Source organism: Cetorhinus maximus, chromosome 1, assembly GCF_964194155.1.
Source record: "Cetorhinus maximus chromosome 1, sCetMax3.hap1.1, whole genome shotgun sequence".
Taxonomy (NCBI): domain Eukaryota; kingdom Metazoa; phylum Chordata; class Chondrichthyes; order Lamniformes; family Cetorhinidae; genus Cetorhinus; species Cetorhinus maximus.
Genome location: NC_135879.1, coordinates 39,940,865 through 39,953,962, shown reverse-complemented (window position 1 = coordinate 39,953,962; position 13,098 = coordinate 39,940,865). Strand labels below are relative to the sequence as shown.

The window sequence follows — 13,098 nt, the reverse complement described above, 5'->3', positions numbered from 1 at the left end:
TTCACAATGTGATGTTTTATGTGTAAGATGCAAATTTCGAATACACCCAGAGCGTTCAGATCTCTCGTCAGAACAAAAGACAAGGCCAGTCTGTGCTGTGATTTATGCCATGGGACTTCTCTCATTTTTTTTGCCAGCCTTTTCAATCAACTCATGCACCATTTGAGGTTGAGTGTCAATCTCCAAGTTTTGCGTAGTATTTACAGCACAGAAACAGATGTTTGGTCCAACAGTTCATGCTGGTGTTTAGGCTCCACACAAGCCTCATCTCACGTTTTCTCACCTAACCCGCTCAACTTAACCTTCTATTACTTTTTCCTTCAAGTGTTTCTTTTAACTTGCCCGAAACACATCAATGCTAGTTGCCTCAACCATGCCTTAGATAGTTCCACATTGTAACCACTCTGGGCAAATAAATTTCTTCTGAATTGTTACTCAATTTATTTATAATTAACTTACATTTATGGCATTTAGTTTAGTCCCCCCACAGGCAAAAAGATCTTTGTGTCTATCCTATCAGATCTTTTCATAATCTTAAGCCTCTATCAAGTCATCTTTTAGTCTTATCTTTTCTAAAAACAAGAGTGCCAGTTCAAACTTTCCTGATAAGTATAACCTCTCAGTTCTGGTATCATTATATTATCTTTTTTGCACCTTCTAGAGTGTCTCTATGTCCGTTTTATAATATGTGGACCAGCCAGTTGCCTGTACTCCAAGTGTGGTCCAGGCACTGGATGGGTTAAAAATTGATGAAGAAGATATCTTGGAATGGCTGGTAATACTTGGGGTTGATAAGTCTTAGGTTGAAAAGTTGAGGAGGTATTTGGTAGACTGTCTATACTTGGGGCAGGATTTTGACCTCTGCATGCGGATGCGGTTGGCAGAGCGGCTGGGAAATGGGCCGCCGCCTGTAATCGGCCTCCGACGTGATTTCACGTTGGCTGGCCAATTATTGACCAGCCAGCGTGAAAGGCGCACTGAAATGCTCAGCACTGCCGGGGTGGGGCGGGAGGAGGGCGAGCGCTGAAGTCAGCCTGGGTGCAGGGGAGCGTGAAAGGAAAGCTCCCTGAAGGCAGAGAGTTGCCTCCGGGAGCTGGTGAATTTAAAATCAATAAAAACAGAATGTAAAACCTAGAAACAATGTCCACGCATCAGAATGAGTTGCCTCGACATACTGATGTTGAAAATTATGCCCGCACGTTTTTATCTGTTTTTTAATTAATCTTGGAAACCTCATTCCGCCCTTGGATGAGGTTTCCTCAAAAATGCAAAGGCCACCTGGCTGATTTGCCCGCCTGCCAACTGTAACATTGGGTTGGGCGGGCAGCGGAAAATCTTCACTAATTGAAACTTTAATGGGCTCAATAAGTCTCTTAATTGTTGGCGGGCATGCTGCCGACTCTCACTTGCGCCTGCCAGCCGAAATTTTGCACGAGTGTGTGATGATATCAGGACGCTCTCCCATCATCATCGTGTGCTATTTTATGCTCCAGCATGTCAAGCGCACGTCCACATGCTGAGATCAAAATCCTGCCCTTAAAGTTCATAAAGCACCAGGAGTAGATGAGATGAATCCGAGGATACTGAGGCAAATAAGGGTGGGAACTGCGAGGCATTGGTCATAATCTTCCAGTCCTCCTCAGTTATACTGCTGGTGCCAGAGAATTTGAGAATTCCAAATGTTAGACCCTTGTTGATAAAATGGTGTAAGGATGAGCCCAGCAACCACAGGCCAGTCTGTTTAACTTCTATGGTGGGAAAGCTTTTAGTAATGATAACCCAGGACAAAATTAACAGTTACTTGGTTAAATGTGCATTAATTAAGGAAAACCAGAATGGATTTGTTAAGGGAAAATTGTGTTCAAACAATTTGATTGAGTTTTTGATGATGTAACAAAAATGGTTGATGAGGGTAATGTGGTTGATGTGATGTACATGTGCCCACACCAGCTCTCCGAATGAACAACTCGCCTAGTGCCATTGCCCTGCCTTCTCCCTGTAACCCTGCACATTCTTCGTTTTCAGATAACAGTCTAATTCCCTTTTGAATGCTTCAGTTGAACCTGCCTCTGCTACATTCTCAAGTAGTGCATTCTAGACCTTAACCACTCACCTTGAAAAAGCTTTTCCTCATGTTGCTTTTGCTTCTTTTGCCAATTAATCTAAATCTGTTACCTCTTGTTCTCAATCTTTCCATGAGTGGACCATTTTCTCCCTATCTACTATATTCCCTCATAATTTTGAATACCTCTATCAAACCTCTTAGCCTTCTCTTCTCAAAGGAAATCAGTCACAACTTTTCCAATTTATCTTCATAATTGAAGTTCTCATCCCTGGAAACATTCAGGTGAACCTTTTCTGCACTCTTTCCAATGCCTTTACATCTTTCCTAAAGTGGGGCACCCAGAACTGGATGCAGTACTCCAGCTGAGGCTGAACTAATGTTCTATACTAGTTCAACATAACCTCCTTGCTCTTGTACTCTATGCCCCCATTAATGAAGCCTAGGATACCATATACTTTATTAACAGCTCTGTCAACCTGTCCTGCCACCTTCAATGACTTATGCACATATACACCCAGGTCCCACACCCAGGTCCCTCTGCTCTCGCACCCCTTTAGAGTTGTGACTTTTATATTGTCTCATTTTGTTAGGAAAATGCAGAGAACAACTTCAAATTTCTTCACATTGAACTTCATCTGCTACTTGTCCACAACCTTTTGAAGTTCTACAATATGCTCCTCACAGTTCATAATGTTTCCAAGTTTAGTATCATTTGCAAATTTTAAAATTGTGTCCTATACACTAAGGTCTAGGTTAGTGTATATCAGGAAGAGCAAAAGTCCTAAGACTGACACCTGGGGACCTCCGCTGCAAACCTTTCTTTCCCCCGCACTGAAAAACATCCATTAACCACTACTTCTGTTTCCTGTCATACAGCCACTGCCCCTTTTTATTCCTTGAGCTATAACTTTGCTCACAAGTCTGTTGTGCGGCATTGTAACAATGCCTTTTGGAAGTCCATGTATGCCACATGAGCAGCATTGCCCACATCAACCCTCTCTGTTACCTCTTCAAAAAACTCCATGTTAGTTAAACTCTCTTTTCCCTTAACAAATCCGTGCTGGCTTTCCTTAATTAACTCACGTTTGCCCATGTTACTATTAATTTTGTTAAGATGTGGAACTGACTGGCCTGTAGTTGCTGGGCTTATCTTTGCATCCCTTTTTGAACAAGGATGAAACATTTGTAATTCTCTAGTCCTCTGGAACCATCCCTGAGTCTAAGAAGACTGGAAAATTATGGCCAGTGCTTCTGGAATTTCCAAATTCACTTACCTCCGTATCCTTGGATGCATCTCATCCGGTCCTGGTGCTTTATCAAATTTAAGTCTATCAAATACCACCTTCTTATCAATTTAAAATCCTTCTAGTGTATTAATTACCACCTTTTTCATCATGACCTGGCTAGTTTCTTCTTCATTGATAAAGACAGATGCTGCAAAGTATTCATTTAATATCTCAGCTATTCTCCCACCTCCATGTGTAAATTCCCTTTTTGGTCTCTAATCAGCCTGACTCCTCCTTTTACCACCCTTTTGGGAGAGACATAGTTGTATGTAGAGCCTAGTGCTGAGTCTACCATGTAAATCGTTAGAATAATGTTTAGTAAAAGATAGAGTTTGCTAACAGAATTGCCTCCAGCATTATTTGAAAGTCCAGGGCTATGACTACCACTTCTGAGACCAAAACAACAATAACAGTTAGTAGCAGTGATTAAACACGATGGAAGGAACAACAAGTGAAGAGCTCAGTGATTGGAAGGAACAGCACGTGAAATGATTGCAGGACAAGGACAGCGCTGGAAAATCTTCCAGTAAAGGCAAAAGTTAAAGGAAGAGATGAAAAAATCCTATCTTTACCAGAGTGCTTCGACGACATGGAAGGCCCAGATCAAGCTGAGAAGTGGCAGAACTGGCTTTGCGGGTTTACGAGGTCATCGGGACTAGCAGAGAAGTCTAGCAAAGAGCAGGTCAGCATCTCACTCTATGCCATAGGCAGTAGTGCAGACAAGTAGTGCACACAGTGCATCTAACCCCAAACAGAGAAAAGAGAAGAGGGTGCAGCCGCAGCCATTATTCAGTGTTCTTGTTTTGGTGGGAAAAGGCTGCACAGATGTAAAGAATGCCCTGCCAAAAATGTGGAGTGCTATTCCTGCAAGAGGAGAGGTCATTTTACATCAGTTTACGGGGCTGACTCAACAATAAGTGTGAATTTTCACAACCCACTATAAAATTTCAGGGACACATTGTTCATGCACCAGACCAAGGCAATCAAAGATTTTCCACTACTCCATAACATTACAGAGCTTCAACACTTCATGGGGATGCCCAATCAGGTAGAGAAATTCCTCCCTAACTTGGCACAGGTGAACAAATTGCCACGACAACTGCTCAAACAAGACCAGACATGGTGTTGGGGAGAACATCAACAAATTTCATTCCAGAATATCAAGAACATGCTTATTTAACCAGACATATTGGCACACTGACCAGAACTGCCCACTGTAGTTGCTGCAGATGCATCAGTGACTGGACTAAGAGCAGTACTCTTCCAAATCCAGAAAGATGGTACCCACAGACCCATATATTATGCATCTAGGTCATTGACTGAAACGGAGTAAAGGCACACTGTAATCGAAAAGAAGATATTGGCAGCCACATGAGCCTTTGAGAAGTTCGCCAACTACATCTTAGTCCTCCAGTTTATGTTTGAAAAGGATCACAAACTATTGGTCACCTTATTAAATACCGAGGAATTATCAAAGATGCCACCCTGAGACCAGAGATTCCGGCTGAGACTCATGAGGTTCGATGCTATGACTGAATATGTACGAAGCAAGCAGCAAACGACAGCAGATGCGTTGTCATGCATTCCTATTGGGAAGCCAGAACAGGAAGACAAAATTCCTGTTGAGGAGGTAGAGTCATACAGCTCATTAATTAAGAAATTCCTACCAGCAGCCTCACAGAGGCTGAGCGAAATATGGCAATCACAAAAAATCAATAAAGAATGTGCTGGAAATAGAGAATGCTGCAAAAATTGATGGCCAGAATACGTACCTAACAAACTCACCCTGAAACAGTACTTTGAGCAATGCAGACACCTCAGTAAGAGGTTGATCATACCAATGGTCCTTAGACTCTGGATCCTTCAAAGAATATACCAGTGGTACCTTGGCATTACAAAGTGTTGTGCTAAGGTGTGAAATTCAGTTTGGTGGCCTGGAATCTCAAACCACTAGAAGACATGATTTTGAGTCTCATTTGTGCAATCCATTGCCAAGAACAAAAAGAACCATTGATGCTATCATCATTTCCATCTAGACCCTGGTAACATTTCAGAATGGACCTCTTCAAGCTCAAGAGGAAGGCATTCCTCATTGTTGTTGACTATGCACTAGATGGAATGGTGTTAAATGTTTTCATGGAGCAACCTCAAAAGCAGTTATCAATTCACTGAAAGAAATTTTTGCCACATGTAGCATTCCAGATCTTGTCGTTTCAGACAGTGGCCCACAGTTTGCGAATGAAAGCTTCACAAAATTGACGGAAGACTATGGATTTGTCCACAGAACTGGTTCGCCCAGCTACCCACAAGCAAATGGTGAGGCCGAAAGAGGAGCAAGGGTGGTCAAAGGTTTGTTCAAAAAGAATGGTGACATCAACTTAGCGCTGTTGAGCTACCGTTCCACACCACTTCTGAATGGGTTAGCTGCATCAGAACTACTGATGAGAAGAAGACTACGCACTCAACTTCCTGTTCTTCCACAGATGCTCATACCATATCACAGAATTGTTATGGCGCAGAAGGAGGCCATTCGGCCGATCTGCACTAGCTCTCCAAATGAGCATTATGACATTGTGCCATTCTCCTGCCTTTTCCCTGCATCCTTGCACATTGTTTCTATACAAATAATCATCAAATGCCCTCTTGAATGCCTCGATTGAACCTGCCTCCACCACACTTCTAGGCAGTGCATTCCAGACTCGAACCACTCGCTGTGTGAAAAAGCTTTTTCTCACATCACATTTGCTTCTTCTGTAAATCACTTTATACCTGTGCCCTCTCGTTCTTGATCCTTTTACGAGTGGGCATAATTCCTCCCTATCTACTCTATCCCAGTCCCCTCATGATTTTGAACACCTCTATCAAATCTCCTCTTAGCCTTCTCTTCAAGGAAAACAGTCCCAACCTCTCCAATCTATCTTCATAACTGAAGTTTCTCATCCCTGGAACCATTCTTGTAAACCTCTTCTGCACTCTCTCCAATGCATTCACATCCTTCCTATAGTGTAGCACCCAGAACTGTACACAATACTCCAGCTGAGGTCTAACTAGTATCTTACATAAACTCTGCAAAACCTCCCTGCTCTTGTACTCCAAGACCCTATTAATAAAGCCCAGGACACTGTATGTTTTATTAATTGCTCTCTCCACCTGTCCTCTCACCTTCAGTGATCTATGCACGTATATATCAAGGTCCCTCTGCTCCTGCACCCCCTTCAGAATTGTACCCCTTATTTTATATTGTCTTTCCATGTTTTTCCTACCAAAATGCATCACCTCACACTTCTCTACATTGAACTTCATCTGTCACCTATCTGCCCACTCCACCAACTTGTCTATGTTCTTTTGAAGTTTACACTGACCTCCTCACAGTTTACAATGCTTCCAAGTTTTGTATCATCCACAAACTTTGAAATTGTCCCCTGCACACCAAGATCTAGATCATTGATATATATTAGGAAAAGTAAGGGTCCCAATACTGACCCCTGGAGAACTCCGTTACAAATCATTCTCCAGCCCAAAAAATATCCATTGACTATTGCCCTCTACTTCCTCTTACTCAGCCAATTTTGTGTACACGTTGCTACTGTCCCTTTTATTCCATGAGCTATAACCTTTCTCACAAGTCTGTTGTGTGGCACTGTATTGAATGCCTTTTGAAAGTCCATGTGCACCACATCAACAGTCTTACCCTCATCAATCCTCTCTGCTACCCCTTCGAAAACTCCAGCAAGCTAGTTAAACTCTATTTCCCTTTTAGAGATCATTGCTGGCTCTTCCGAATCAACCCATATTTTTCCACGCGACTAGTAATTCTATCCCGAATAATTGTTTCTAGAAGCTTCCCCACCACTGAAGTTAAACCAACTGGTCTGTAATTGCTGGGTTTATTCTTACAACCTTTCTTGAACAAGGGCATAATATTTGCAATTCTCCAGTTCTCTGGCACCTCCCATGAGTCTAGGGAAAACTGAAAGATTATGGCCAGTGCCCTTGGAATTTCCACTCTTACTTCCTTCAATATTCTTGGATGCATCTCATCCTTGTCAACTTTAAGTATCGACAGTTATTATATAACACTTCCTCCTTATCAATTTTGAACCCTTCTAGTGACAGTTTCCTTCTCTGTTTCCGTGGCCTTGGTAGCTTCTGCTTCCTTGTTATAGACAGATGCAAAATGTTCATTTAACACCTCAGCCATGCCTCCTGCCTCCATGTGTAAATCTCCTTTCTGGTCCCTAATTGGCCCCACTCCTCCTTTTACCACCTTTTTACTATTTGTGTGTTGATAGAAGATTTTGGGATTCCCCTTTACGTTGACTGTCTTTTCTCATAATCCCTCTTTGCTTCTCTTGTTTGCTTCTTCACCTCTCCTTTGAACCCTCTGTATTCAACTTGGTTCTCAGTTGTATTTTCCACCTGACAACTGTCATAAGCACACTTTTTCTTTTTTATCTTAATTTCTATCTCCTTCATCCAGGGAGCTCTGAATTTGTTTGTCCTACCTTTCCCTTTTGAGGGAATATAACTTGACAGTGCCTGAACCATTTCTTCTATGAGGGTTGGCCATTGTTCAGCTCCAGTTTTTCTCGCCAACCTTTGGGTCCAGTCTAGCTGGCCCAGCTCCATTCTTGCCTCACTGAAGTCGGCCCTCCCCTAATTAATTAGTGTTGCTCAGGATTTCCCATTGTCTTTTTCTACCTATCCTTAACCTTACGATACAAATATCACTGCCTGCTGAATGTTCCCCCACTAGTACTTGATTCTTGACCCACCTGATTTCCAAGAACCAGGTCTAGCAGTACCTTCTATCTTGTTGGACTGGGCACATACTGCTGTAGAAAATTCTCCTGAATACAATCTAGGAACTCTTGCACCTCTGCCCTTTACACTATCACTGCCCCAGTCTATATTCAGGTAATTAAATGCCCCCATTATAACTACTCTATAATGTTTGCATCTCTCTGTAATTTCCCTGCAGATTTGTTCCTCTACATCCTTTCCACTAGTTGACAGCCTATAGGCCACACCAAGCAATGTAATTGCACCCTTAAGGTTGGCAGGCAGGCGGAGAGCCCAGGCTGCCTTCGCATTTCTCATGAAACCTTATCCACGGGTGGGATGAGATTTCATGAAGGGTTTATAAATCAAATAAAAATTTTTATTAAAATTCATTGACATGTCCCAGCTCATGTGACACTGTCACATGAGGACACATGCCTGAATAATTTTTTTTCAAGTTTTCATAATGAAAATAATTTCCCTGAGGCAGCTCTGTGCCTTGGGGAGATTTCTGCGCTCTTTCGCGCAGGCCCCGACTCTCCCTCCCCGCCCGCACAGGGAGTGCTGAGTGCTTCCGGCTACGCATCATGCTGGGCAGGCTTAATTGGCCCGCCCACATAAAATGGTGGTGCGCAGCCGATCGTGGACAGCTATTGGCTGCGTGCCCACTCCCACCCATCCTGCACAATGGGGAGAAAATTCTCCCCCTAAATTTGTTTGCCCTACCTTTGCCCTAGGTGGGAATATACCCTGACTTTGCCTTCTATCTCTTCTTTAAAGGTTAGCCCATGTTCAGCTACTGTTTTTCCTGCCAGAGAGCACAGCCTGAGAGTTATTTTGTCATGATTTTCAAAGAGAATTTGAATAATTATCTGGAAAGAAAACATTTGCAGAGCTACAGGAAAAATGGCTGGGCAGTGGGCTGGCACAAACGTGATGGACCAAGTGGCTGCCTTCTGTGCTGTAACTATTCTATGACTATGCAACATTACACATTAACATAACTTCTATAATTTTCAATAAGATTTTTATGTAGCAATTCACACCTCATTTGGACACAACCTTGTTTACTCTATCCATTACTATTCTCTTTGGCAGTTGCATCATAAAATCTTTTGCTATTTAATCTCTCCTGACCTGTACCCTACCACAGAACTTCGCTTTTGTTCTTCCTGCCCCCGCCCCACCACCCGTTCCAATGATTTGAAAACTCTTACATTTCTAGCTTCCTTCAGTTCTGATGAAAGGTCATCGACCTGAAATGTTAATTCTGTTTCTCTTCACAGATGCTGCCTGATCAGCTGAGTTTTTTTCCAGCATTTTCTTTTATTTCAGGTTTCCAGCATCCGCAGTATTTTGTTTTTGTGTTCTGATTTTCAAATCTATCCTCTGCTTTTTTAACGTCGGTTAGTGAATTTTGTTTCTTACTCTCCCTATCAAAAAGTACACCTTCACACTCACCTACACTGATTTTGTTTGTTAATTACACAGCCCTTCTCTGTATTAACCACCTGCCCAATTTAATGTTATCTGCAAATTTTGAAATGATACTTCCAATTCCCAATTCCAAATCATTTATGCAAATAGGTAATTGCAGTGATCTTGGCACCAATTCTTGTGGAACATCACTTTCTACATTGTGTCAGTCTGAATAGCTACCTCTACTGTTTGTTATTTTGTAGCCAGCTAGCTCTCCTGACAGTTCATGTCCTGAGCTTGGTCAATAATTTGCTATGCAGTACCTTTACCAAAGGCTTTTTGAAAATCCAAGTATATTATGTCTACTCCATTACCCTTGTTTGACCTTTCTATTATTTCTTCAAAGAATTAAATAAGGTTGGTCAAGCCTGACCTTCCCTTTTGAAATGCATGCTAGATACTCTTATTTATGTATACAGTTTCCAGATGTTTTTCCATTGCACGTTTAAGTTTGTTTTTGATACTTGACGCTAACTGAAATCACAACTTTGACTGGCTTGGACTGAAGTTGATGTATGGTGAACATACATGGTTTTCCTCAAACATCCAAGAAATTGATTAGCTTGAGTCCAGAGGCTGCTGTGACTTGAGACCAGACATCCAATTTACGATCTTCTGAGTTGAATTTGGTGAAGAAGGACTGTTTTCATTTTAGCTATGTTGAAAGATATCTGAAATAAAGACATTTCTTTTTTTGTCACAGGATGGAAACTGCACCTTTATCCTGCTTTAATTCTGATTAACCACCTGCTTTTAACTCAACCAACAATTATATGAACTGCTTGATGTAAAAGTCCCTAAACCACCTCAGCAACTTAATACATATATGTAAATAGCAATCGGAAACAGCATCAATGTGACAAATTGATTGCTGCATATTCCGGAAAGTCTCTTTTTGCATGTCTGTTGATTATACAAAAATATGTATAATGGGAGATACCAGCCTTTCACATCAAAGGATCAATGTTGTGCTATTAATTAAATCAGGAAATGAATCACCTTCATCTTTCCAGCAGATGAAACAGCAGTTGAGCCTTTGTTTTTAACTGTAACAGTAGCTCTCCCCCTCCCCCCGCACCCCCAGGTTCTGCATTATGAAAACATTTAAAGCTGTTTTTGATCAGTTTTTCTGACTTAGCCATTTATGTGGACATGCTCAATACTGCTTCATGGTAAAAGTGCCATTGGGCATGTGAACAGTGCAGGAAAGGATGCCTGGCCAGTTTTCTCTTCATCCTATCAACAACTAAAGGCTGACAAAAGAATAAATGTTCACCCTGAAGGGCAGACATTCTTTTCAATATAAACATTTTCATCTGTTATTGATGATTAAGCAGAACACTTCTGACCATATTGGCTTCTTTAATTTTAAGTGCATACATTTGCAGATAAGATTAAGGTTTTTGAGTGTGTTGTCACCTTGCAAACCTGTGCCTGTCTTTCCCAGAACTCCATGTAAGAATCCCTGCAATCAGGTTTATGTTGATATCACAGTACTTGAAATCGCTCTTATCAAAGTCACAAATGACATCCCACGTGACTGCCTCAAAGGTAAACTATCCCTCCTTGTCCTTAATGAGCTGTCCTGCAGCTTTTGACATAGTTGATCACACCATCCTCCTCCTCCCCTATCACTATCATCTAGCTGGGTGGTTCTGCATTCACCTGGTTTGATTCTTATTTAACGGTAGCCAGCCTATATCCTGCGATGACTTCTCTTCCCGCTTTTGGATCGTATCCTCTGGTGTCCCTCAAGGATCTATCCTCAACTCTCTCATGTTTCTCATCTCATTAGAGGCTGAGAATTCTGCAGCGCGTAACTCGCCTCCTGACTCCCCAAATCCTGTCCACTATCTACAAAGCACAAGTCAGGAGTGTGATGGAATACTTGCCAATTGTCTGATGAGTGGAGCTCCAACAACACTCAAAAGCCAACACTACCCAGGACAAAACAGCCCACTTAATTGGTCCCTGATCCATCACCTTAAACATTCACTTCCTCCACCACCAGTGCACAGCGGCAGTACTGTGTACCATCTACAAGATGCATGCAGCAATTCACCATTGCTCCTTCATAGCATCGGATAAACAAGTGACCTCTATCACTTGGAAAGACGAGTGCAGCAGATGCTTGGAAACAACACTACCTGCAAGTTCCCCTCCCAGGTCTCACACCATGCTGACTTAGAACCATGTCACTCTTTTACTGTCACTGGGTCAAAATCTTGGAACTCCCTCCATAATACCACTGTGGGTATACCTACACCACATGGACTGCAGCGGTCCAAGAAGGCAGTCACCACCACCTCCTCGAGGGCATTTAGAGATGGGCAATAAATCCTGGCTGTTACAGTGATGCCCAGATCCCATGAGTGAATTTTAAAAAATCTACTTGCTGCCCATCAGTGATATCATTCAAAAACACGGCATCAGGTTTCACAGACGCTAATGAAACCCAGCTCTACTTGGCCACCACTTCTTTGAACCCTTGCATTGTTGCTAAATTATCAGACTGCTTATCTGACATCCGGTACTGGATGAACAGAAATTTCCTCCAATTAAGTATTGAGAAGACCAAAGTCATTGTCTTCTATTACTGCTACAAACTCTGTTCCCTAGCTACTGGCTCCATTTTTTTTCCCCTGACACCTGTCTTAAGCTGAACCAGACAGTTTGCAACCTTGGTTTCACATTTGACTCAGAACTGAACTTTCGATTTAATGTTCGCACATCACTAAGACTGCCTATTTTCACCTCTGTAACATCACCCACCTTTGTCCACACTTCAGCTCCTCTATGCTAAAACCTCATCCCTGCCTTTGTTACCTCTAGACTTGACTATTCAGTGCACTCCTGGCTGGTCTCCCAAATTTGATCTTGTGTAAAAACCTGAGGTCATCCAGCCCTCTGCTGCCCTTGAGCTTACTTGCCCCCAAGTCATGTTCACTCATCACTCCTGTGTTTGGTAACCTACATTGGCTCCCACTTAAGCAATGCCTCAATTTTAAAATTTTCATCCTTGTTTTTAAATCCTTGGATGCCCTCTAATCAATTAGGATATTTCCCAGTAGTAATGTGGAAAGCGAAATAAAAAATGAGATGCATGCTTGTATAACAGAATTGTTTTGACAGGAATGTCATGAGCATGGTATTGCAACATAATTTATCGTTTTCTAGAACTGAGTTTGCAGTTTTTGAGATACAACTCTTCAAATTTGTTCATAACGAGTGTTTTAAGTTTTTTAAGGTAGTGTTTTAATATGTGGTTGCTAATTGCCATTCTGGACTTGTGAGCTGTGTATTGCATGTTAATTGTGTTTAATTTTATGGGTGTGTTGGGCATTAACTGGAGTTTCACTTGAGCCGCTATTAAGAGACACACCAAAATTGTTGTCGTTGGGTTAGGAGGGTGTAAGCTTGTAGTGTGTGATTCTGTGAATAAATATACAAGTGTGTAAATATTATCTTCAGTTTTATCCTTCACCA

The 13,098-nt window shown here is 41.9% G+C and overlaps 1 protein-coding gene across 10 annotated transcripts in view; it reads left to right on the top strand.

Annotated features, from left to right (window-relative positions):
• kiaa1109 (KIAA1109 ortholog) overlaps nt 1-13,098 on the top strand; it is a 533,049-nt gene that overhangs the window by 146,589 nt on the left and 373,362 nt on the right. The window lies entirely within an intron of this gene.